The sequence below is a fragment of the Grus americana genome, chromosome 1 (assembly GCF_028858705.1).
Source record: "Grus americana isolate bGruAme1 chromosome 1, bGruAme1.mat, whole genome shotgun sequence".
In the NCBI taxonomy this organism is placed as follows: domain Eukaryota; kingdom Metazoa; phylum Chordata; class Aves; order Gruiformes; family Gruidae; genus Grus; species Grus americana.
In genome coordinates, this window is record NC_072852.1 from 186,436,726 (window position 1) to 186,462,531 (window position 25,806).

Sequence of the window (25,806 nt, forward strand, 5' to 3'; positions counted from 1 at the left end):
CCAAGTATGTGAGAATGGCCTTCAAAGTCATTCCTAAATATCAGTGTAACATGTACCCACAGGCAATTTTCTGCACCTTAAATTAAGATATTTGAACCTATACCTACCTCCAGGGTGCCCACATTCATCAAAGAGTTCTGGACCAGTAGCGTTTGTTTTCTGACTGATTTATTTTCCTTATGATTTTCTCTAATGAAGTCTAAATTACTCAGAAACAACCTTGAGTTAATTTAACACCTGCTAGCAAATACAAAGGAGGCCATACACTTTAAGGAGCCAGCAGGGAGTCTGAACTTGTGGACACAAGCTGCTTAGAGTCTGTCTCAGGGAGGTCCTCCAGAGACACCAGGCCTCACAAATGTTACTAACTTGTAGTTAAACAATTTCCAGTTCCCATACCTGATGTTACTTAGGATGAACACAAAAGATAGGTGAGAAGCATGGAAGGCATGTGTTTTGATCACACACCAATAGCATTATGTTCAGTGAACTTCATGCACTAAAGTAATGCTTACTCTGTGTTTTATGCAGTGATTATATGAATTAATTGTTAATCATATATGAGTACTGCCCAGTGCATTTATATTTAGTGAATAATGTTCTTCAATAAAATATTAGTAGTTAAATGATCAAAAGTGTGATTTGCTTAACTTACAATAAAGTTGCTAATGAGCCTCTTTTAAAAAAATTCCAACTTGCTGCAATATGAAATATATGCGCAGTACTGATCCCTCCATAGAGTTACACCCAAATTCTTAACTGTACACCCAGCAAAGGTACCCCCTTTTTTTTCACGTATTCCCCTCTACAGTGCAGCTTTGAGTGTGCTCAAGAGGTAAGTTACCTCTCTGGACTGTAACAAATCAGTGACATGTCTTTCCTTACTCTTCTTAAAAATGGAGTCATCTCTGCCATTGGAATTGGGCAGACCTAAAGCACCTGACCATGAGCATATCATCCTTCAGCCCTTAAAGTAACTCTCCAAAGTCACCTAGGAAGTTCAGAGGGAAGCAGTCACTTCACTGCTCGGGTCTCAGCTGTCTGCTCTGTACCTTCAAAGATTGTCAAAAAGCATGAATTAGTTACAGCCACTCCCTTTTCTTTCTTGTTTCTACTTGCAATAGGCCCTGGACAGTCGGCATTTCTTCTAGATCCCCGCCTGTTTGTCAACACAGAGGAAGGTGGATCATTAGCTACCTCAGTTGTATAGGTAGCCCATCTATTTTCAAATTACTGCATGACAGTATATAGTTGGTAAAGAAAGGCTGGAAAGAAGCTGCTGTTCACCCTTCTCACAGTATCAAAGAGAGATTGCACTTAAATGCTGTTCCCAGCTGAAGGACCTGACCTGAGTAGGTAACCACCCTAGACTCTTTGTCCAGTCAATGCAGAGAAATAGGTATCTTCAGAAGATCTCAGCCACGCTAAGACCAAAATCTATACCTACAGATATAGACGTATAAAGGTATCTGCTTCTCTTCATTCAAAGGAAACTTGGGTAATGTATGTTTCTAGAATAGACAGCCTTGTTAAGCACTTCTCAACTTACTCAGGATGAATTCAGGCTACTCTTTCTGAAGATCCAAACTATGTCATTTTCTCAGCAATATCAAAGGCATCAACAGCATCTAGGGTGCATGGTCATGTAGTTTACTAGACATCTTAGAAACTGACACATAGGACAGTTTTTAAAAAAAAAAAAAAAAAAACCACAAACAAGAAAAATCTGAAGGCTGCAATGACATCCTCACACGCAGAGGCTCTCAGTAAATACATTGCCTCTTTTGCTACCTCCTCTAGTTCCAAAAAATGGCAGTCTAGATTTTCATGCCCTGTTGGCTCTGCTGCACGCTGCAGATATACAAGCAGATGATTGATGGGTTTTACACTATGGAAGCCCTACTTGTTGGCAAATGCACACTTGAGAAAGGATTCCAGATCTCTGAGCCACGGCAGGACTAACAGGGTCTGTAGACCATTTGTTTCAGATTTACATTTAGTATATGACAAACACAACTATCCTTCTATCTGGTTCTTGGTTAGAAGAACAGCTTTGGGTTACTCAAAGAAACTGCTTATCGTAATTCTTGGTGAAGCGAGTATTCAGGACTAGGCAATATGATCAGAGAGCCTCAATCTGTTCATTAAAGACAGAATTTGCAGTAAAATTCTCTCCTTTTCCAAGGGAATTGATCTGAACCGGACAGCGTATTTTCACACATTTTCAAAAAGCTCTGGCAGAGTTTCCCAGCTAGACGTTCAGTAAGCTGACCGCATTCAGGTCCCGATGCATTCAGCCAGGGTGTCCCTAAACAGCCTTTAGCACGCAGTGTTTGCTCTTTATCTGGCCCATGTGGCACGCATTTTTGGGATAGCCCTCCTGTCCTTTAGCTCTTCAAAGAGACATGATCCGAGCATGCAAAGATGCTAAAGACCCCATGCTATCTAAATCATAGTCTTTCCCAGGACTATGTTCTTACAGGCACTCAGGATTTATAGTTCAGAGCTAACACAATCAGTTTTACCTTACCTGGACTTGTATTTCTCTGCTTCCCTTTCCTAAAGTATGTTTATACTGAATCCAGAAACCTAACAAGAATATGGGATCATTTTTTCCCCCCCATATGACTCCTCTACTGAACCACATCATGTTGCCCTATCACCCACATGGGGCATTTCCTTCTTCCTAGGCTGGACGGTCAAGCAAAGCAAACTTCTTTTCCGCAGAAGTCAGCCTAGCTTCCTGAAGCTCAGCAAGGTCCCCAGGGTCTTATTTATAAACATTCTTTGTTCCGCTTCTGGAAAAATAGTGAATGTTCCCACTGCTTTCCCTGCAGAGTAATTTGGCTGAACCCTCTTTTCCTAAGACGCCAGCACCAGTTGTTCCCACTTCAGTGGGCACCATTAAGGCTAACGGTCATCTGCTGCTCCTGCTCTGAGCTCCAACAGCTTATCGCCCTGAGGCATCCCATGATAAAGCAACTGAACCAGAATTCATAAACTGGATCCTGAGATTCCATAAATACAACAGTTTCCAAACCAATTCTCACTCCTTGCTCAAGGAGTTTTTGAAAAAAAATCAAGCAAGTCCATCAGCGAATCCAGAAATCAGCAACTTCAACATGAATAAAGGCTTGTGTTCATGGCATGTAATTATATCACCAGGAGAGCGAGCTAGCATCAAAAACATTCACTTTCTTGTCACAGGAGACTCATTCTTGGGTTTTTCCACCCTAGATGAAGGTGTATTGAACAGTTAATGGCCAAATAAAAGCCAAAACAGCAGGAGTGATCTAGTAATTGGATCACCAGATCTTCTCTGCACAGAAAAAGGTTCCGTCTAACGCAGCATCCAGTAGCTGTGGTCTAACCTTGAAATCAAACACAACCAGAGCCTGTCCTTCCTTCAGTTCTTTCTAAATCCTCCCAAATTAAGAGACCCAATTCCATTTTCAAATTTCCTGCATACAATCCCAATGGCATTATAGAGAAGTATGATGGCATATAAAATTAAGCCAAGTATGCTGTTCTTCATGAGGGGTTTTTTTACCTCTTACTCTAAACTGGCCTAAAATTCCTGTCAGATGCCACAATAAGATCTACACTTCTTTCTGGGAAGAAATTTCCCTGCACCGAGGCACAATAACCTTCCGTGACATGTATATGACATACAAGTTGGTGCAGCCAAACAAATGAGATTGGAAATCAAACCTCAGTCAGAATGATACTCTTATCACAACACAGCAGCAGTCTGAAGACACAAACTATACGTTTTTTTCCTCCCCTTGGATGTATTTTTCTAAGAGCTTGTAAAAACAAACACCACCAACATTTTTGATGTAAAAACATTGAAAATTCAGTGAAAACACCTAAATACTGACAACAAAAATTTTAAACAGAAAAAAAAAAGTACTCTGCTGCACACAAAGGAAAATACTTGGACTGCAAAGTTCTTATGGATGCTATAGAGCTTTCCTCAGCTTTCACCAAGTGAAAGGTCCTCTTGTCCCTAACGTGGACTGGGGTAACAGAGGGATGGAAATGGAGGTTTTGAGGCAGGAATTAAAGAGCTGAAGTTGGGAAAAGCATCATGAAAAAGAACTTTCCCTCTTCTTTCCTTCCTTCACTTATAAAATACTGAAAATTGCTTTTGTGCAAACAGTTATTTTCTACCATGCACTCCTTTTGTTGTCACTTTTAAGTCCCCTAGACACAAATCTATGGAAAATGAATACTCAAGATATATTTGAACAAATCCTCTCCAAAACGATAAACAGCAATTATCAACAACCTTTCCAGAGAGAAGGATCATAACAGACATCCACTGGGATAATTCTCCCATTCATATCATTTAAGGGAATGACACCACATACAGCACATAGAAGTGAAGTTTCACTATACATCTCTTTTCTGTCATTGTAATGACAACCCAGAGGAGTGTGTTGATCCTGCGAATGTTCTTATCCTGATCTTGTTATTTCTGAAATGGAAGCTCAAACATAGAAAAAGTAAGAACATTTTCCAACACTAACTCCAATGCTTCCATATTTGTAGATTAAAAAAAAAAAAGTTTTGCAGCATAAGAAGAAAAACAAAAACATCAAACCAGTTTTCATAAAGTAAATAGCAAAGCTAAACAAAGACAGCTTCAATATCCCCAGACAAGCTTCTTTGCAAGGAAAACGCTACGTATTTTAGAACCTGAAACTGTATTCTGACTTACACTCAAAAATGGCAGAAGGAACTATATCACATGAAATTAGTACTACCCATCTTGAAAACTACAGATCTGTTCTGGTTAGATACGTAAAGTGAACATTTTAGGACCTTTTATTTGGGAATATTTGGTGTGACCCTCAGACTGGCTGAGGGCTCCTCAAAGATCAATCTTTTCTGCAATCACACTAGACCTGTCCTCTGCTAGGAGCACAGGCTTGGCTTAAAGCAGCTTCACAGTTAGTCTGAATTTGCTCACTCTTTGCAAAGAGCAGTCTGATGGCTCACCTACAGCAGAGAAGTTCTTGCTACATCTTTTCTCCTCATCCCAGGTCCTGACTTTTAGTTTTTTCTTGTTCCAGAAGACAGCAAAAACACAACTAAAGCTCCCTACGATGGAGATTCTCAACTGGTCAGTTAATCTACTTCATGTCCTTTTACACTGCCTTTGAGCCAGGCTCTAGCTTAGGCAGGTTGTGTACATCATGTGTTGTTTTGTGTATGAATACTAATGTTTGTTAGAGGCCCCAGTACAAGATTACAGTTAGAGTTTAAAAAAAATTAAGGAACTATTTCAAATACAGTAGAAGGCTTTATGGCATCCACTGAAAAAAAAAAACAAACCCACCCAAAAACCCCCCCAAAAACCCAAACTAGATACAGTTGCAAAGTCATTGCTTTGCCAGAAAATTACAGATCAAACTGAAATTGAAATCCTTGCCTGAAGAATGGAGGAAAGCACACACACACAAGCCCTGCCTTTTCTTCCCCCTCCACCTGAGCCCCCGTTGCTGCTAAGCGCCTGGCAAGCACTCGTAGGGACAGTCCCTAACAGAGTCTCTCAGAGCTGGTGAGGCAGTACGCATGCCTTTGCGCAGAAAGGCCAGAGACCAAGCAATCGGCTTTTATAATTTCTCTTTTCAGTTATAAATGGAAGCAGATATGATGACAAATACATGTTTCGGAAAGCTGAATGTGTTGTTACAGCAGAATACTATGGGATACCAAACATTTCCTTTCCACCTCAGATTACATAAAAATACCGATACTCAGGATTTTTCACATAAACGCTCTGTTTCATTTTTGAAAGTCTGATTTTTTTTTTTATTCTTTGCATGGCTTTGTTTATGGTGGTTTTTTTTCCCCTACTGATCGTAACTGTTTCCTCCCAGTGTCCTGTCTATGCTGGGATACACTTGGGTTTTTTCACCTTGGGGGCATGGTACGAAGATGATCTCTCTGAACAGTCCCTGGCAGGGGACCGAAGCAAAGGAGGATCAAATTTTTTCCACAGGAAAGTGGAAAGAGGACTTTAAGATGGATCAGACACACGGCTGGCAGTCAAATGACACACAGCAAAAGCCATAAAACTGCACTGGTTCATTTTTGACTCCTTGCTTATGCACTTCTATAGCAACAACCACTACCACCTCAAACCATGAAGTAAGGACATCTTACAGTAAGTTCCGACTGGGGGAAGCAAGATACAAGTTCTCACTGAGCCAAGTCAAGGCTTTTTTTCTTTTTTTTTTTTTTCCCCTTCCCCCCAAGGAACACACTGAAAAGCCTTTCCCGTCACTGTAAATAATGGCGAGGCTTTCGTTAGCTGGCAATTCTCACCAAGTACATGCAGAGATGGTGGATTTATAGTGCACCTTGCTGTGGGCATCCCCATTTGGGGTGTACCTGCGTGAGAGCTACAGACACTGCATACTTCAGGAACCTGTCTCCACAGACCAAACAAAAACTTACATAGGTGCTTTAAAATTTGAGCTGTCATTATTAGGAGCAAATGCGTTAAGTGCAGTAATGTTTGGAAAGCTGTTTTTATACAGTTAAATGATGAGAGTTGAGGGCTTGATATCATCTTACAGAGATTTTCCAAGTCATGTTCTATTACCTCCTGATATGAAAAAAAAAATCCCCAGCCGTCTCCCCCCAAAAGATACACTTATAAGTTTCCAGAAACACGTAGGTGATACGTCTGAATGATGTTAAGATAGAAAGAAAGCTTCCAAGCCAAAACTACGAATAATTTCTACTACCGTGCAAACTAAAGCAAGACAATGCTTGCATAAATCTTCCTACTATGCTCATCACTTTGCTTCAGTTACATGCATCCTGGTCTTAACATTATTGGGATTTAGAATTAATGACCTACTGAGATTTATAGGGCCAATTACACCTCTCAGCATTACCACTTCAGAGGCCTTTACAGTCTTAAACAGACATTAGAAGGTCACTCAGAAAACTCTCATTAAGTTCAACAGACTTCAAATGAAGCCCTTTGCCAAAAAAAAAAAAAAAAAAAATAAAAATTAGAACTCCAAATAGGAGATGCTTTTAAAAAATCCCCCCTTTATCAGTATTTCTGTAAAACTCACTGTGCATTTTTCTTCAGGGATCTGCTTAGTACATTTGCTAGTCCAGTTGAGTCCATTTGGATTTTTTTCCATCTCTTCCAAAAATGTGGAATAAATACAACTGGATCTAGCACTGGTCATTATGCAGTGGGAAACAACAGAATAGTTTATGTGTATTAATGCAAGCGTGACAGATATGCCTACTGAGTGACATCTGGAGGGATTGCTCAGTGTTCGTGGAACGGTGAGGAATTCACTTGGCAACGTCCCTAGTAAGTGAGAAGTCCCTAAATTAATATTGCCCAGTTGCAGTAACTGAGGCGACTGAAATCATCTTTGCTCGCAGACAGCATTGCGCACAGATTGCTCAACGTAGACAATTCCATATGTTCTTGTGTTTCCTTTCCCCCTTTTCACAGACATGGCTTTCTTTGAGCAACCCAAAGTGCTGAGAGTGATGCAAGTAATCGAACAGTAACCACATATGTTACACAACAGAAAATTTTGAAATTAAGGAAAAACATGGCATTTTTTTGAAAGAAACAGACTGATAGATAAACAGATACGATCAAAGAAATTCAGAACTCAAACTGGGTTTCTTCACTTCAGGATTTTTAATGAAGGGGAAAATATGCCTAAGTAGATAGCTTCCGGCTGGCATGAACTAAGCCATTCAAGCACACACAATTTATAATAGAAACACCACCAACAAGCACCTTTAACTACAGCACCACTGCCAAATGCCACCATAATTAGTCTAGAAATGCTGTTCGTTGAGTCACAAATAGGCTGTGCTCGGCCTTATTTGCTATATAGGATCATGCCACCCAAGCGCAGGCAGCAATGTTTATTAAGAAATTCACTGAAAGATAACAACTGATTTAAAAGGGGTTCATGTAAGTTTAGTTAAGGAGCAACTTCAGAGATTATTTTCAATTACTGAGATAAAATCATGGCTTCTCTCAGGAGGAAAAAAGGAAAGTGTTTTTTCCATACACTACATACAGCATATGAAAGCTTTAAGAATAGTCTGATTTCACAAACAATATCAGCCTCCTACTAATATTCCTTAACTTTGCTTTTCCCTCCCTCAAGTCATTTTTCCAATTATTTTCAACATTTGGTTTGATAGATTAATAAAAAATCGCTTTCCTGCTGCAGATAACAGGTTACAGAATTCCCTTTTACGCTGAATAGGTTTACCCTACTCTCAAGAATACTAACTGATGGTTTTATTTTCTTTCACCAAATCTGCAGGGCTCTGGTCGAGCATCAACTTTTTCTGCACAGAACTCCTCATTGATTTCAGAGAGCGTGAGGATGACAGCAGGACATAAGCACTAAGTTCCAGTTCTTCTAAACTTGCATGAGGATCTGCAGTTAATAAACCAGAAAGCCTCTGTTAACTTATATTAAAAAAATAGCTTTACCAGCTTGTCTTGAAAGGCTGCAGATCTGGAAAAAGCGCCCCATCTTCAACTCCTCCAAATTCATTATCAAACAGGTCAGCATCCCTATTTAGTAACACGTGGCATCCTCATCTGATGCAGAGGGGATACATCTACACTGTCTACTGACTTAAACTTGTAATTGTAGGGCTCCTGTACACTCAGCAGATAGTCAGGCACCTGGAGCAGGCAATTCAGAGCCCAAGGGGCTGCACTACACATACTCTGTAAGCTCTTAATTCGGGCACTTCTGTTACATGCCCAGAGAGAGTCTGTGCAGTCCCTCCACACGCTTCCGCACAGAACCGTGCTTCATGCGCGCTGTACGTATGAACCCGAGTCCCTTTGCTTTTCCAGCCTTGCCGTCTCGTTTCATTACCTGCATCTCCCTGAGTAAGAAAAAGAAATCTACGTATGCAATACGCATCTTTGGGCAACAGAAAATCCCAGGGGTTAAAGGGCAGGATGGACGCAGAAATAGAGAGAGAAATTAGATTTATTTTCTTCGGCATGAAAACCAGGAGACATGTCATGAACATGTACCAGCCCTCCTAAGACAACTATTCAAAATATTGACGGAGTTGACAGTGCAAGCTCATCACGCTCCCATCAGACCCACGCACGGCAGACCTGCAGCTCCAGAGCAGTTCTAATACATCATCCATCTTACAAGGTATATTTTATTAGTTTAAGGAAAAAAAAGAATAATAATCCATATTCCAAATAGTAGAGTCACTGACAAAACACAAATCTTTTAAAGGTAAAACAGGAAAGCATATATGGCAGAACATTTAAGGCCTTACTAGACTGGGAAAAAAGCCCACCTTTGTAGAGAAAGTACTGCCATCCATATGCCTTTGAAGACAAAAACAAAGGTTTTCTAGTCATAAACCATCACAAAATTATTGTCTGATCACCTGCTGTCTTACATGCACATCAAGCTGTTTTTCCAGGAAGATTTGCTCACTTACATTGCCCAAATGAATGTCTCAAAATAAAAAAATAAAAGAATTAGCCCACTGAAAATAACTTCCTAATCTGCCATCTTTTCAATAGAACTGAAGTGCTCTTCACACACATAGTACACAAGCATCTTGAATTAGCAGGGAACTATTTTTAAATACATGAAGGATAAGATATGAAATTAGTTTCATGGGGAATGAGAACCTTAGAGATTATTTACTTTCCCTTAATTACTTTGACTCACCACTCATTTAGCTTTCCAATAGTACTACCTATTTCACACTCAAATTTTGATACTAAAGATGTGTGTTTTTTCAACATTTAAGATTATGGACCTTAATGATACATAACCACATTTCTCAAATTGACTTACCCACATAAAAGCTAATTAAAGATACCACACAGCGCAAATATTCCTTTCTTTGGAACAACTGCCTTAAAGTAAGGATCCCTACATAAAAGCAAGCACCTTTCTTCGAGCAAAACCATGACAATTATGACAACTGTACAAAGCTATTACTCTAGGCACAGGTAGCATCATATACTACTGATCTTACATAGTGTAAGGAGCAAAACAAGGTTTATTATTTAAAAATTATTTTTGAGAGCAAGGAACTCAGGTGACAGGATAGCCTACCCCAGTCCTGAGCCTGAGAGAGAAGCTCAAGTTTCCAAGCCTTCGAACAAGAAGAAATTAAGCATGGCCATACAGCACTGCTGGGATACATCCACTATCCATCTCACTTCATATGACACAGGTACATATCTGTCACTCACACAGGATACCAAAAAAAAAAAAAAAAGAAAAGTTAGAGTAGATGAAATGGTATTCCAGAAAGAGAGCACTTGTGGCAAATTTCAAATATACAATTAAAGAAAAATAACAATAAAAAATAAGGTCTATAATCTTATCCCTGTAGAAATAGATTAATTAGTATCTATGACAGAGCCTCATAATATAAAAAAATGGGAAAAGTAAATAGAAAGATGAGGGGAGCAAAGAAAAGGAAAGTAATAAAGAGGGCAGCGCATTAAACAGAAAATACCAAGTCTGAAATATAAAGGAAATGGGGGCCACAGTAAAAAGGCATTGGATGGACAGACACAAAGAGAAGGAGAAAGGAGGGTTAAAAAAATGAAAGGAGAGAGGCAAGACAAAAAAGGGCTAGGGAGATAGACATACAGAAAGAACAGATTAAAATTAAAGGAAAAAAACCAACAAACCCCACACACATCCCCCCAAAAAACCCAACCAACCAACCAACCAACACAAAAACCCTACAAACAACCACAGCTCTACATTCCTCCCAAAAAAATTACTCTAGAAGCGAGAGCTGGAAGAAAAGTGAAATTAATTTCATTGCCTAACGAAGCTTCATTCGATGGGGACAGGTCAGGGCTCAGCCCTGTCTCTGTCAAGCAGTGGGAGCTTTTTTTCCAGAACTTCTCAGGTCCCATGGGATTAAGGCTGAGGTGAGGCAATGCCTGAATGATTTTCTACACTTAAACACCTGAGACACAGCATACCATAGCATCAGCTCTGGATTTTTTAGGATGACTAGTCTTTACTAAGTAAGAGAATTAAGAGGTACAAAAACCGTCACGGTACCACATGTAGCAGCACATACTACTGCCACTGTGTATCTGAAATTACGAGTTCTCTCATTAATAAGAGTTATCAAAACATTTTTTATGTTATAAAGTACTAACACTTTTTCTATCAGCTGTCAATGACTAATTTATCAGAAAAAAAAATTATGGGCTGTTAGAGCAATTAGCAAAGGAATCACTATGAAATAAAATGGAACTTCTGAAGGCTTTCCAGAGAGAGATGGTAAGAAAGCAGTTTTGGGTTCCACTTTCCACCAGTGAATGTTGTGCCGTTCCAACAAAACAACCATTGCAGTTGGGAGAAAGGAAGAGACCCCCTGAAAAGAATTTCTCAAATCGCTTGTTAGAATATAATGAATATTAACAATAGACAGTACAAATTCTCTTGAGAATTGACTGTTGCTGGGTTTTGGATCCCTTCTTCTAGGCTGCTAAGGTGGCTAGGGAATTTCACCGTTAATGGTGTATTTCCATATGAATGTTTGAAGAAGGGAAGGGTTTGCAAAACTGAATCTTAAGCATGGAGTTCTCTTTGTGCTTCTGAGAGAAAAAGATGATGTTCTTGTAAAGCTGAAATAAGACACTTTCAAACTTAACTGTACATTATCAAAGTTTTTGTAGAAGAAAAATACACACAGAAAATGTTTAAAGAGGCACGGTGAGGAAGAACTTGTTCCTCTTACCATGGCCAGTAGCAGTGCACCAGACTTGCCATTATACACACTCTAAGGGCAACAAGCGCTCTGCAAACCATAGCAGCTTTGTTTTGCTTTAATAGATAAAAGCAACAAGTTTATTTTGTTTTAAACAGATTATATGTCCATTTTTCATAGACCATTTGGAAAGCACACTGCTGTGGGCTTCCCAATGACAAATACACTGAGGCACCAGCAAGTGACAATACACTTTGTACTCCTTGACATGGATGAAAGAATTCAATTCAACTTTTCTTTTTTTTATCTGAAAAGAGAAATGCCTGAGAAAAATATTTTTTAGCCCTACTTCCTGAGAACAAAGCTTAAATGATGCTCTGTCTGCATCTTCATCTGTTTCTCCACTGTTCTCTTCACTAACTTTGGGTGACATTGGTCCAGAGCAACCAAAAAAATGACAGAGGGCCGAGTCCCTTCATTTTCATGAAAATAAGTGGCTGAATAAAGGAGAAAAATAATAAACATCCCAGGATTTGAATGGTAGATACTCAGTCTTGCATCAGAGAATCCACAGAGCAATCACCACCGAAGGACAACCTGTGGAAAACAAGGTGGGTTTGGCTCCATGCTCACACCACCACCATTTACCTGGTTATTCTCCCCATCCTTTAGTATTCAGAACATCCCAACTCAGGCAACTCTTATTTACTGCAAGCATACGGTAAATACAGATACACTTTCACTGGCAACTGCTGTGACAGTTGATCTTCACACCACAGTATTATCTTAATAAACTGTCTCTCAGCCCCAGGGTCTTTGTTCTCATATAAGTGACCTACAGTTGGTCACCCTGGATCTTATACAAAGCATGACGAGCACAGAGGTTATATGAGTTAATTGCATAGTGACTGCAAAAATAGCGTGCTTTCTGCCTTTCAGCAACGTGGTCTTTGTCTACTGAAAACAATTGGAGTTACACTGTAATTCAAGTTAATGATAGAACTGTATATCTGGATAACTCAATCATTAGTTAATGTTACCACCACACAAGCTTGTCTGTGTGGTATTTGACAACGAAATTCAAGTTAAACAGCCTCCTCCGGAATGAAGGCAATATTGGATTAATTAGGTAACTTGCTACACATTTAGAAAATGAAGATGAATATCCCTTTTATAACCGTATTAAAATCTTACAGAATAAGAACCAGATTGTAATCTGTTATTGTAGTATAACTCATGAATATCTCTTGAATTACTCAAAATTTAAATCACTGGAGATCAGAATCTGGCCCCATACATCTTAAAAGAACATTTGACTTATTGCTCGTGTAAAAAGGATGCAATCTCCATCAACACATAAAGCACAGGAGCCAATTTGTTTCCTAGGAGAGTTCAAAATTCTCTGCCAAAAGAACTCGTACTCTGGTACTCCTGAAATATTATGTTATTTTTATTGGTCTACATGCTACTTTTGCTACTAGCTATGGAGTGAACGTCTGGAGAAAAGCAGAAACTGGGGTCCATTACCCAGTCTTTTCCCCACACACTTCCCAGAACTCAGGCAACTGTGTTCCTCTGACCAAAAACAGCCACTGGAAATACAGTAAGGAGTCCATAAAGCTTTTACTAGCTAAAAAACAAACCACAGACTACCGAATTCATTTTGTAACATGATTATTCCTTCAACATGGTCCAAAACTGAAAGCACGCAACTGTAAATAAAATACACAAAAATGTCGTAGCTGAGTCACAAGTCTCTAAACAGTCTGGTCTACCATTCTTTTAGCCTATTTTTAGTTGTGCTTTAACAACTTGGGATATGTCTACATAAGTTTTTTGAAGACAGATTAGGTTTTTGGTTGGGTTTTTTTGTTTGTTCGGGTTTTTTTTAAAATGATGCTTTTGCAGCAGCCAGGGCTGAACCTCAAGTTGTGTTACCAAGGGATCATGTCTGAAAAAGTGAATTTATCAAGATGTTTCAGGTCTAACAGTGCAACATAGTAAAATGCTCCACATTGACCTGGGCAGGAAAGAAAATATTTGCAAGCCTGAAACATCCATGGTCAGCTGCCAGTGTCTCCTACAACTTGACTGCTACATTTTCCACTGTTCTGATACAAACAGGGATAACAGACGGACGATCTGGATTTCAGTTTAAATTATGAAACCACGCTCCTTCTGACTGTCCCAGTTCCTTTTATCCCACTCACTGTAAGGCTTGGTGAGAATAACAGACAAATAGATTCAAAAAAACTATACAACAGGATCAGTTGCATCCTTTAAACACAACACAGTTACACCTACCATGTTCTTGAAGACTTCAACAGGTAAAAGCCCCACAATGTTCACATAATCCACTCTAGAACCCGTCTGCATCCTTACCACTAGAAAAATTTTCCTAAACTTGTGGGGTTTTGCAACATATTCAGCCTATTACTTTTACTCTACTCACTGTGGGCATTGCAGATTTTTTTTCTCTTATGTCAGACTTCCCTGTTCTTCATCTTCATTCAAAGCATTAATCTGATCACTCAGTTTCTTCAGCTGCTGAGGTCTCCTCCAATATTTTTCTCAAATATCTGGTGTTATTTATTTGCAAGTTAGAGGAAGAAGGTTTTGACTTGAACTGGAGCGTCATCAGGCTGTAGCTGGTGAAAATCCTTCTGAAACCATCATTACATTAGTTGCCTTCCTAAGATTACCAATTCTCTAGGGAGTATCTTGCTGTATACAATTTTGTAAAAAAAAAAAAAAAAAGTTGCATTCAATTTCAGTTTAAATACACTTGCATTATTGAGGACATCAGAGTAGGGGCAAAAATAAAGATAAGATCTTCCTCAGAGGATGTCCAAGAGTAATTGAAGGAAGGGAGAATAAATACTCTCTTCTCCAGCCAACTCCTAATTACACTGATGGTTCTTTCTCACTGAGAATGAACTCAGCATTGGGACAAACCTACTTCAGAAGTTCTCATTTCATTTTGTTTCCGCTGCTGCTACGCTTACTCCTCAGGCGCTTACAGAACATGTTCTTGTCGTACAGCCATCCCACGGCATCCCTTAGAGACACCGCTGAGATCGTTACAAAGGTCTGCATTTTTCTTTGCGTGGATGCTTATAGCCACGCTCTGAACTTTTCTCATATTCATTGAGCCACCTTGCATTAATAGAAGTGCTGTTTATTTTAGGGTTTGGGGTTTAGTTCTGCATTTCCCTTTTTCTTTAACCGTTTAACAGTGAACTAGTGAATTTAAATGTCTTTAAAAGGGCAGTACACAGAGGCTTACATCTTGCCCCATATAGCTCATTTTGTGTTAAGCTGGCAGCGATGTTAGCACGAAAGGAAGTTTCTCAGCAAGTCTGAAGTCTTCATTTCCCTAGTGTTTTAGGAGTGGCTATTGTTCTTTGTCCTCCCTGATACCAAAGACAAACGGATTCCTCTAGAACGAAGCGACACTGAAGAGCTACTGAAACAACTAGAACAGTGACTTCAGAGATCATCACAGCTATATTTCAATGATGACAGGGTTGTCAAAGCATCTCATCTTCAGGATTATCAAACTCAATCTTCTGCTTTCAATTCAATATCATTTTCATCTGGCAGCCCATCTGCCATTGAAGAACCAAAAGAAATGGATTTTCTGCATGATTTCAAGATGACCATTAGTCTTTTCTGTCTAGCTACTCTTGCAACATTTGTACTTTAGGTGTAAAAGAATTGTTTGATGACAGTGGGTTGACTGACTCGCTTCCCTTTATTCTTGGGCAAGATGAGCCTGAAAATTATTACTTTTATTATTTCTATTTTATTTGTAGTATACAGTACCTAACAAAATCAAATTTGTTATTATGGAAAAGGTAAACCTAGGTGCGAGACTGGCAAGCTGTCCTTATACAAAGCTGCCCTGTCAGATGTGCTGCCTGCTTCTAGATTTGAACAAACGAAGCCCACTCTGACTGTGCAGTTCTTTCTCCATTCTCTTCCTTGTCATCACTATCCATGGAGAGCGGATTACATTAAGCAGATACTCCGTTCTTTCATTATCAGCGAGCCTTCTCTTTCCTTTCCCCCAGAGACTTTATGTAGTTACATAATCTCCCTTAGTATTTTCCAAGAAACTTTAAAAGAATTCCAATTTTTCAGCCTTTCTCTTTTACTTTAAAAACGTTAATGGTTTCCTTCCCAGGCTGAAACTATAGCTGCCTTCTATTTTGCAAAGAAAACAATATCAACTACACACTACGTATATTCTGCAAAATGATCCAAAAGTTAAACAAATGCATCATGAAAAATAAAACCGCAAAACCCAACTAATGACACAGGCACACCGCCTAGTTTCACGTGTTCTGCTGTAATAGTATTAAACTTACAGAAGTGACAAGAAACTGGATAGCTAAGTAGATTGGCAACAGTACACCGAGCCTTTCACCTGGAGCGTATCAGCTCAAGTTTAGCTCAGCTCCCTCTAGGAGCTGAACACACGTGCTCTCTCGCAGGCTGTCGATGAAATAAAATGGTAATGGCTATCTGGTTCATACAAAATGGGAGACTACATTGCAGAAAAAAAAGAGTCATCAGCATGAGCAGTATTTCCTCTTACTGTTAAGATATGAATAACCTTGAACTAAAAAGCTGGCCAAGGGTGCCTTCATTTGCTAAAATGAAATTAACCTAAGAGATGCTCATTTTAGGCCAGCTAATGGAAAGGCAACATAAAGAAGATTCTAAATCAAATGTACTTTCCAGGACCTTTAAGTCTTCAGCTTTCACATGTAACAGCCTGCCACCAACACCTCCATTTATGCTCTGCGTGAAGACGGTGGAAGTCAGACGTGCATGTGCAGTGGAGGCACGAGGATGCATGAATAGACCACCCTTTTGCAACTCATAAATCCACACAGAGTGCTTGTTCACATCCAGATGCCCATTATCCTTATCTGCTAGCAGAGGACCATAAACACACACTGTTTTTGATGCTTCTACAACCATACTACCCCAGGCTGTGATCTCAGCAGATTTCACTGCTACGCAAGGGTCACACCTCCGAGGAAAACTCTCAATAAACTAAGTGGATCACTTATTCGGCAAATGCAACTCTTTCTTCTGAGTCAGTGTTGAAGTAATGCCAGCATCCATCGTAAGTCATCAGAAGAGATTAAACTATGGATCTTTGCCACCAAAATACAGGCCTCTACCCCTGCAGAATGAGAGGGAACTGCTTCACTTAGTAGAAAATAGCAAGCTCTTATTCTTTATGCAGAGGAGCCACTGAATTAGGATATAACACAATTTCACAGAATGTCAGACCAGCAAAATATTAGGAAGCAATCTGCTGCTTTCAGATGAAACAAACTTATTTGTCATCGCTGAAAAGTCTTCCTGACTCTTCTCATAAGGGTATGAGTACCAGCATCCGCTCTAAGAGCATACTCTCATTCTGGTTATTGCATTCCACTTCCCTAAATTCACCCCACACCCTTATCAGCTACTTCTATTTAATTTCTTTTTTGCTTCCCTGTCAAAATGCTTCCTAACAAGCATGGGTAAGTCTAAACAGAGTTCTAAAAAATACTGTTACACTCTCCCCAGACAGAGCTGCTATGTCCTGACGCATTTTTTACACTGTATGTAGGGAACAGATCCCTTTAAAATCTACATAAAGCCAACCTGTCCTACCAAAATAGTTGTACGTTATCCGCTCTGGCCTCACGTTCCTCATCATGTATTGATGAAATCTATTATACCAAACCCCACATCCTAAATGCTAACACTATGTTAAAAGTATCTGTATAAAAATGCTGTAAAGCCTCATTTAACTTAACTCTAAAAATATCTAAAAATCTATTAACAGAAAGAATTTGTAATTAAGATTGTTGTTGACCTAGCTTCTCCCTGCAAAGGTGACAGAATAATAATCTTACATTTACACAGTATCTTTCAGTCTAAAGGATTCCATCCAACAAGTCTGATCTTACACACAGAGAAGAGCATTATTAACATATAAAAGTAAACCTTAGTAAACCCATCTACCCAATTTCATTACCAGCAACTACTGAGCTTGATCATCTCAGATGTATGGGTTCTTTTTACCTACCTTATCCATCCATCAACAAATTATCCACCCATCAACAAACTGTCCCTCTAACATCAGCAACGCATTGGCAACAACTTCAGTCTTAATCCTTATGTCCTGCCTGAAGAAAAAAAAAAAAAACCCCAAACCTTGCTCCAGCTTCATTCCGCCTCTTCTCAGACCTCTATCACCAACATTATCAACCAACCCTTAGAGACAAACTCCAGCAAGGACTGAATGTGGCATACCTGCCAGCATATTTATTTTTAAGCAGTCACCTAGGGTGCATTGAGAGTGTACTGGTTTTTAATAGACAGACCAATTTTTTCTGTCTTACTCTGCACACAGAAAACCTAGAGGAAACCTAAACCTGTTTTCTACAATTTCAGAACACCATCAAGTACTTAAACCAAAGGTTAGTCTCACCAACCAGCTCCACCCCAGCTCAGCTTTCACTTGTGTGAGTGAAAAAAAGCTGCAGTGAAAGCTGCAAGATCGCTGTTTTAATCATTATCACGCAAGGAAGGGTTATTCTGAATCATTTGTTTTTACCTTATGGTTACCAAAATAGGCCTTGTTTAAACAGTTGGCTGTCAGGTATCCACAAAGCATGGCAGAGGGAAATCCACCTCCTCCTCTGCAATTGGCATGGCTCTTGGAAAACATTCCCTGGTGATAGCAGTCTGCACAACAATTTCTTTTTCAGAATACTTGCTTCAAGTAAAATGAATTGCAAGACACTGGTGTAATAACATCATTCCAGGCAAGGGTTCCTCAAGAAAACTGCCGCTACACCTTGAACCTGCATCTTCCCTGGCTGAGTTGTCTCCCAGTCTGAATAAACGAGGGCATAAAGCACCTTGGGAAAGGTCAGCCATATGTTTCAGCCTCTTCCAGAAAACACGCCACTGATGGCAGTAGTTATGGGGACTTGCACTGCACACAGAGTAGCCAGATCACCAGAAACAGCTGTTATGACCCCAGGGCATGCGATGGGGGGACAGGAAGGAAGCAGTAGTACCTACTATCCATCATTGCTACCTGATGGCAGTAAGCTTCCTTAGATGATCAAATAAAATGCTGCAGAAACTGTCAACAAACAAGAAGCTGTCACTTCTGTGCCCTCTACACTACCTCAGGATGCTCATTGTTTTCAAAAGGGAAAACAAACAAATGAACAAACCAGAGCTGTTTAGTAAAAAATCTACTGTAGCCAATCCTTGTACATCCACCATTCCAGCATTGACTCAGCCAAAGCCCAAATGATGACCCTGTTCTAAGTCATGCTTTTATAAAAGCGTAAAACCCAACTGTCTTGGCCAAAGTGTGAACACTCCATTTTGAGAAAAATCAAGTCAAGGATGGTTGGCCCAGTATCTGACCTAGTTTCTCTCATAATCTTCAGCTAAAAGTACAAGGAAACAGAGATATGAAAAAGGACTGTTAGATCTTGTACTCCATCTCCTTCAAAACACAGAATTGCCTCCTCCAGTACATTTGCTAGTGACAGGCATACTCTTAAACCTCTGAAGAGGGGTAGGGGTTTCTCACTACACCTGAACTAACAATAGCCTCCGATACATTTTTCTGTCATTAAGTTTTTGCCCAGAATTAATCTTAAACTTTTATTTCATCCATTTCTCCATTTATTCCTAGGTATTCTCCCAGATAACGCACCAAAAAAAATCAGATTCCTTTGACTACAATACATTTCAAATATCTACATGTATTTAATCTATCTCCCCATATTTAGTGTTAGCCAAGAAATATATCTATTTTTTCAGTATTTCCCCTCATCTAGTTCCTCCAAATCCTCAAGTATTTTGTTGCTTTTCTCTAAGCTTCGGTCAAATTGTAAACATCTTCCTGTTGATACAATATTCAGAGTTTTCAGATGTGATCATGGCAGAACAGAATAAAAAGGGAATCCCACCCCTTTGTTCATGGACATGGTACCTTTTTCTTGTCAGCTCAACCACAAACCGTGCTGTTCTGTAATCAAGTCACACTGTAGACTCATATACTAATTCCTGCTGGGTCTTAATTCTAGATCCCTTCCAGCAGCGCTATTACCCATCAGTACATTCCTGATTTGAGACTCCTGCGAACTTGCCTTTTCCCAAAATTTGTTCCCTTCACTCTACTATCCTTTAGGAATTCTCCTTAAGTTCTGTTTACTCAAAAGCAAAGATGTTAGTTTCAAAGGTCATAGGTTTTGCTCGAGGCCCTATTCAACAAAGCATTTAATTACATGCCTAACTTTAACCACATGCTTAAATCCAGTTGATCTCGGCAAGCAGAGATGAGCTTAAGTATACATTAAAAAAAAAAAAATTTAGGCATGCAAGTCAGTGCTTTGCTGAACCAAATCCTCAGTTTCTGTAATCACTTGTGTGGTTTATTTCCCATATTTGGCAAGAATTGACAGCTCAATGCTTTTATGTTACAGGATTTAAAAATGAAGCTTCAAGAGAGTCTAAAACTGACATCATGCTTTTGTTCCTTTCTTAAAATAAGAATAGGAAATAAATACCTAAGTAAATACACAACAATACAGTAATCATTAAGTCTATAGGATTTAAACATGCAGTAACTCACTCTACATTCTCGTTACTGCAGTTCCCTCTTGGAAAAAAAAAAAAAAAAAAAAAGCCCTGTGAAAAATTTGAAAGAGCACATGTATCGCCGTGAGATATGCAGCACATTCCCCATTAGCTCATTAGCCACTACCATAATTGTGCAGTTAAACAGAGAACAAAGCTGTCCATTTCTTAATTCATGTCTACCAAACCTCTTTAAATGCAATGGACTTAACTCACTGTTCCACGAAAGATGGATCTTTAGGGAGGAGAAGGCACTCGTCTTTGGTTTTGGTCATGGCTTGACTATTTCCATCACTTGCCAACCCACATGACAGCAGATGTAAGATTTTACATTCATCACCAGCAACAAATGTAGCTGGCATAACAGGAATTTTGTGGAGAGTATTTAAAATCACTTCCAAATGTCTTCCATTGTTTACAGGCAGAATACTCCATGGCCTTTCTCTCCCCCTTGTTTTTTGTTTGTACTTTTTTGTTTTCTTTGCCTTCCTTCATTCTGCTGCCTGGTAAACACAGGCAGAGGCTAAGCGGGGACTGCAATTAGACAGCCATCTCAAGCTTAATCTGTGGACTACCTAATTGTAAGATTCAAGGTTTGGGAGGAGTGCCATCTGAGAAAGAAACGGAGAAGAAAAATTGGAAAATGACTACTTCCTCTCAACCCATAAAGCCTTCCAAAATTCAATTAACATGTTCTAAACTAAACCATCCACACATGCTATGGCACTAAAATGTGTGATTTCAAATATAGACAAGAAAGTAGCTGCTCATTGATATTTACTGGAATTGTAATATTCTCTGACCATTCCATTTCCACCTTGTTTTACTGAAGTGGCATCTGTTGTAACATTTTTGTACCTCAGTACTTGAGATGAACCAGAAAAATACCTATAGGCAATATAAATAAATCATACACGACTGCATAATGGATCTGTTAAATAACGCTGTGAACCCCAAAGTCACTCAGAGACCGCCATTCCCGCGCCTAGCACAAATACTGTTGTTTAATAACACATACATGATTAAGTTCGCTGTCTTCCCCACAGTAAATTTGTCTTGTGATTTTATACTTTCCCAGATGGAACGAATACCTTCACTGTTGCAGATTCACTGGTGCAACTAGTAGGAAAACTACCGCTGTGTTTACTTACAGCGTGATTAGTGTAAATGCCGCTGGATAGCGAAGACTTGTAGGTAAAAACTCTGTGAACAACTTTTTGCCACTTTCTCCTATAAAGGACGGAAAGGTGGCAAAGAAACAAAAGCATTGAAACTCCTCTGCCGCACTGTACGTACAACTACTCATCTGTGCCTACTCACCTCCTTTCCCTACTGCAGCTCAGCATCTCCAGCAGCCCTGGAAGCACTAGCACCTGCCGGAAGGCTGAAACCCGACAGGCAGCAAACACCCATAGCAGGTTAGATCCACAGCTTGCACTAATGGATTTTTTCAGATAGATGGCAGTGCACAAAGTGCATCCGAGATTGGTCCAGGGTCGAGATGCCATTTCAACACTCAGACACTTTAACGAAGGGAATTACTGCATTATCAAAAGCACTTTTAGAAAGATCATGGCTTAGGACCCGATCCTGCTGCACTAGCTCTTTTGAAGGGGTGAACCAGGTGCCAAGAACGTAAACACGGCAAAGCAGCACTTAGGATTTTATTTCCCATTCCTGTGAGCGGCAAAAGATTTTTCTTTCGATACATTCTAACAAATGTAGTTTTAAAACACAAAGCAAAAGGATGACTAACAAGGCAAAGTCGAAGAAGATATTGCATGCTGAATACAGGAGATGACAAATCTCATCTTCAAGGGTCTGTAACAGCATAGGTTTAGAAATAGTCCAGCAACAAGAATGGGGTATTTCAAATCACTCTTATTGGCAAGAATTCTACAGTTACTTCTTAATCCTGTGCCCTCTTCATTCTAACAGACGTTGTTATTAAGCTAAGAGAGCAGAGTGAAATTTTAACCATTTAACTGCATTTACCCCAGCAAATCCCTTTCTCACAAAAGGAAAATATTAACAAAGCAGCTGAAACAAATAAAAGCAAATCTCACTGCAAAATTAGTAGTTCTGTACCTACTACTCGGGGGTTTTGACATGCAGCTATCATGATGTGGAAGCATCCACCATCGTTTTGTTTTCTGTTCGCAGTAGGGGGTTGCTAGGAAACAAAATACTATTGTCTGATTTCATGATCTATTGCCTGGTTTGCCTGGCAATAGCAGCTTCTAAATCTATTACCGGATTATTTGATATTTTACAGAGAGATTAAGATTAACATTAAAACACATGCACACAGAGAGGAACAGTAAAAAACACTTCTAAATTCAGGGAAAAGGATGTATATATACCAGGTCGAGGAAGACAAACTATCCTGAGGAAAAATGAACTTAAGCAGCCTGCTGATATTTATATACGCACGCACTCACATGGGTATCAGCGTTCCTCGACTGTATCTATAGTTTTGCTGACTTGTCAAAGACTCTCTTGCTTCTGAGGATACAAAACGTTCTCTTACTACTCGAGAGCTACTGTACGCAGGCAAGTTCTGTAAATACCACATGCTGCAGAACGCCTGGTGCGGGCGAGCACACATGCCAGAGTCATTTTTGTTCTTGGAATTCAGCTCAGGGTTGTTTCAGTGCCTTAATTTCTTTATGTAATCTTATTTATTTATTTATTTACCCATTTGGACAGATAGAAGAGTCAGAGACAATTCCCTGCTCTCCTCCTACCCCTCCCCCCTTTGGTTGTAACATAAATAGATAGATAAATAAAAGCATCAGGAAAAGACATCTAAAATTGAAAGCCACAACAGCAAATTTCACATATTGTTTTACAGTAGCAAGTCTTTGTTAAGTGAGAGATTAAAAGATTATTACAGCCAGACAAACGTGGGTTCCTATCAAGGCATCCCCACAACACAACAGGAGACCTCAACAGCAAAAACCAATCATACTTAAAAGCTGAGAGTCAGATGAAGAGACTTCAGCACAAAGCCATAGAGAAAAAGGTTTTAAATAAAACCTGCAGAGTAGTTATTACTCTTTTATGTATATCTACAATTTCACACCATGCACAACATGCGCTATTTCAAAGTCCTTTCAACTTATTTATTAATGTCTATGCGTTTTATCAGTCCTTTTTAAATTTGAGGAAAAAATGAATCAAGTACATTGCAAAAGACATCAAAGCTTTTGACATATTACAGCAGAACTTCCAGTGGTTAAAAAAAAAAAAAGTATTAACACACAACATAGAAAATACACACGGGAAGGATCTGAGAGCTTCTTGCCTCTCCTGCCCAGAGTTGGATTTATTCAACCTCTAACCTTCCTTTCAGAAACCAGGAGCCCTCACCAAAAGCACATTTAGAATTAAAGAACAAGAGAGTAAAACGCAAGAGAGCTGCTTCTACCTCAGACACCAGCAAGCTACTTCTAGCGATTAGATCAAAGCAAGGAGAGATGGACACGATCCACAACCAATCCCACTCCTCGCCGGGGTAGGATACGGCTACTCCCCAGCTGGTAACCCACTACAATAACATCGCTAGTTACAAAACGGTGTCCAGTGGTTCCCCTGTCCCTCACCGAGATCCTGTCACCTACAGCTTCCCTGAAACCTGCTTTAAAGCACTCGCTCAAAGAAGGGGGAGAAAGAAGAGGAGAGGGATGGGACAGTCATCTCCCGAGCTGCCACCAAAAACTGGTCTGCAAACTGCAGGGGGGCTGCCGGGGTCCTCGCAGCTGCAGCCACCTAACTCTCGGGGGGAGAGCAGGGTTTGCAAGCGGGAGGGACCCCAGCCTCCGACCCCGGCTGCTCAGGGTGCACTGCCCGCCAGCCCACGCGTGTGCCCCGGGGGAGGCTGCCCGGCGTGGCGGGGTTCTCCCCGGCGCGGGGAGCGGCGGGCGTGGGAGCCCCGTCCTTCCCGCCGCTGCAGCAGCAACTGCAATTAAAAAAAAAAAAAAGGGGAAGAAAATAAAAATAAATAAATAAATAGCCCGCTAGCGGGAATGGGAAAATAAAAACCCACCCTAAACAGGCGGACCCCAAACAACAACAAAAACCGGGCGCCCAGGAAAGCAAACTTTCTGACTCACCGGGGAGAGCCAGTGCCCGGGGGTGCGGCGGGCAGAGGCGGGGGCGGCGCACGGCCCCGCGGCGCCGGGGAATCGGAGCCGGAGCCGGGCGAGGCGGGCGCCGCCGACGGGGTTGCGGCGGGGCCGGGGCAGCTCGTTTCGCCCTGCTCTCGCCGTCCTCCCCTCCCTCCCTGCCCGCCCCGTCCCTCCGCAGCACCTCCTCGGCCTCCCCCGCCGGGAGCCGCCCGGGGCGGGCTGCCTCCGCGGGACCGCCGTACCTACCGGCTGCCGGTGCGGGGCCGCGGAGCAGCAGGAGCTGCTGCTGCCGCCGCCGCCCCCCCCCACCTCCTTCGGCGGCTGCCGGGTCTGGCGGCGCTGCAGCAGGCGGAGGACGCCCCGCGGCGGCGGGGAGCGCGGGGCCGGCGGCGCGGGGTGCCGGAGAGGCGGCGGCCGGCGATGCACAGGCAGCCCGGTGCCTCTGTCTGTGCGTGCGTGTGTGTGTGTGAGTGAGTGTGTGTGCGTGTGTGCCGGGGAGGGATGCTGCAAGGGACCGAGGGAAAATTCTCCCCTCCTAGCAAAGCCGCCGACAAATGGCAAGGCAGGTGTGCAGGGGAGGCAAGGCTCCCGGAGGAGGAGGAGGAAGGGGGAGAGGGGCGGTGAGGAGGGCGGGGAGCGCACAGCCCGGCGCAGGGAGCAGCCGCGGGGTGTCACGGCATCTCGGTGGCAGCGGCCCCGCCGAGGAGGTCCCGGGTGCGACCCCTGGGGCGGGCGCCCGGGCCGCAAGAAGCGGGGTGAAGTCCCACCGTCGCCGGGGGGGAGCGCGACCCGCTCCGCTGGAGGGGTGGGGACTTAGCGGGGAGCGGTCCCTGCAGAGCCGCGGGGGGCCAGGGGGGACGCCCTAACGCAGGGAGTGCTCCCGGCAGCTCCGTTAGAGCATCCTGCCACGAGTTTTCTCCGAGGCCTCCCCTCAAACACATCCGGCCGCTGTTCACAGCACTCAGGGCAGCTTTGGGAGCTGCACCCCTTCCGATGGGATTGGTGCTTCCTCTGGAAATCCTCCTCTGAGAAGCAGTTGCACGGCTTATCTGCAGAGGCTCACACCTCCCAGTTAGCCGTGGCTTAGAACCAGCACCCCTCAGGGGAAACCCTTGCTACAGGGTCTGATTTTTTTTGCTTATTCATCTCCCAGGCCAGAGACAACCCTCAAGTGTGGCGAGAGCACCTGACCTCACCTTTCCCCCACAAAGCCATGGGGAGGGTGGCCAAGGACAGCTCTTCCCAG

General features: G+C 41.5%; 1 protein-coding gene across 4 annotated transcripts in view; it reads right to left on the reverse strand.

Moving 5' to 3' along the window:
- Positions 1-25,061, reverse strand: part of ENOX1 (ecto-NOX disulfide-thiol exchanger 1) — a 370,433-nt gene extending 345,372 nt beyond the window's left edge. For 2 of the 4 annotated variants that reach the window (XM_054809849.1, XM_054809876.1), the window contains exon 1: positions 24,807-25,061. The gene's annotated coding sequence lies outside the window, so the exon portion shown is untranslated. The other 2 variants (XM_054809859.1, XM_054809869.1) reach the window with 2 other exon arrangements.
- Positions 25,062-25,806: the final 745 nt, after the last annotated feature.